Source organism: Orycteropus afer, unplaced genomic scaffold, assembly GCF_000298275.1.
Source record: "Orycteropus afer afer isolate SDZICR_OR568_19922 unplaced genomic scaffold, OryAfe1.0 scaffold00075, whole genome shotgun sequence".
In the NCBI taxonomy this organism is placed as follows: domain Eukaryota; kingdom Metazoa; phylum Chordata; class Mammalia; order Tubulidentata; family Orycteropodidae; genus Orycteropus; species Orycteropus afer.
In genome coordinates, this window is record NW_006921662.1 from 1,410,746 (window position 1) to 1,412,908 (window position 2,163).

Below are 2,163 nucleotides of genomic sequence, written 5' to 3' on the forward strand. Positions count from 1 at the left end.
ATCAATCATGGGAGAACAGAAGGGCAGTGTTTGCATAAGGAGAGAGCTGTGGGGGGTGGGAGTGCAGGGAGGGAAGGACACAGGGAAGAGGAAACTACAGGGAGGAAGTGGGAAGAGAGCTATTACATTGTAGGAAATTGCAGTCAGTGTCATGAAACAAAATGTGTATGAACTGCTGTACGGAAAATAAATTTGCTCTGTAAACTTTCACCCAAATCACAATAAAAATTTTTTTAAAAAAGTTAAAAAAAAAAAAGAAAAAAGAAACAACTGTCAAGAATTGTTAGGGTCTTACTTGAAAGAATTTAGCTTGCCATTCCACAACCTACATTGATGAGTAATGATTGGGGTCTTAAAAGCTTTCAAGCGCCCATCTAAGATGCAGCTAATGGTCTCCTGTCGTCAGAAGCAAAGAAGAGTGCAAAAAATCAAGGGCATTAGGAAGCAATCAGCCCTAGAACATGATGGACCTTGAGAGCAGAAGAACCAGACGGTGCCCGGCTACCACTTGGGAAAGGATCAAAACTGGAGATCCTATATAGAGTGGGAGGAAAAGTGTGGAACAAAATCCAAAAACACAATAAGGACCAGAATTAGTGGTTGGATGGACTCTGGTGGAACCCCCAATACTACAGCCCTGGGATACACTTCAGGCCTGGAATAAAACTCACTCCCAGGGTCTGGCTCTTAGCCCACTAGTAAATAAGACCACTCAACCCAGGGAGAGGCACCCACATACTGTGGAGATGCATCCCTTGCAGCAATCAATCACAGGGCACCATAGGAGCAACCATCACATGGAGTAAATGGAGGACACAAAGGAGTGCATAACTATGAGGGGAAGGGGGTGGTTACTGGGCAGGGAAGGGAGGCGAGTGGGTTACGGTTGGGGATGGTAGTTGGGGAGTGAAACCAACTGTACATGAAATGTTGAATGTAAAACAAACTCTGCTCTGTAAACTTGCACCTAAAGCACAATAAAATAAAATTTAAAAAAAAATGAATTTAGCTTGCCAATTTCACAAATGCTGGCAGAAGATATAAGATTCTTGGGTTAGAGATAAAGACTTTATTACTCATGGAAAAAAGCAGTAGCCATAGTGTCAGCACGTTCTTTTGCACTGGGTACATCTGCCCCTAAGTCTCATGGAGACAATACCAAAAATCTATGATGACTGCTCGCACACACAGTGGGCCATTACATGAAAGGGTAACAATGAACTTGAGAATCAATCGTTTTTAAATCACATTGTCGGGAGGTGGGGAGGAAGTCGACACTTTATCCTTTAAGATTTCTCACACCAAACACAATCCTGAGAGATGTCCTGGGTAGAGTGGTCAGCACCTTGCATCTCTGGGAAACCAGCAAGAATGTAAGGCTTGTTTAGGACCCATGGTGAACTGTCTCTCCCAATAGTTGTAAAAAGTCTAGATGTCGGTAGTAAAATAAATGCAGGCCAGATGGTGAGAAGTAAACTGCGATAAAATTCAGAATTTTACATTGATAAAGTTTTTAGAGATCAAAATGGTCTGATACATAACAGGCTATCCTCTCTAAAATGAGATGCAACTTGCTGTACTTTTGTACCATTTGGAAGGTCTCTTTAGATTTTGGAAATAGCACATAACTTAACTAGTCCACATCTCTCCAACCCATTTACCTAGTAACTACAAGATTGACATTTTTGAGTGGGTTCAGGCTACAGTGTAAGCTGCTCTGCTACTTACACCATATCGCAGTCAGAGACACAGAACAGAGCCTCTGGAATGTTTTAATAGAAGGATCACGGTATAGAACTCCAGCTTTAGCAGTAAGGCTATGCCTTCCTCTGAAAACAAGCATCTAACATTTGAAAAACAGCTCCTGGTTTTTCTATTGGATCATGGTAGAGACTTGAGTAAGTGATTGTGTGACCCAAATTGTCCATCAACTATTATCTAATCCAGGGACCAGCAAACTATGGCCTGCAGGACAAATCTGGCACATTGCCTATTTTTTGTAGCTTTATGGGAATGCAGCCACATCCATTCATCTACAGATTGTCTATGGCTGCTTTTGGACTGTAACAACAGAGGTGAGTAATCGTGATAGAAACCTTTTGGCTCACAAAAGCTGATCCTTTACAAAAAAAATTTCCTGACCCTTGTTCTAACCCAAAGAAC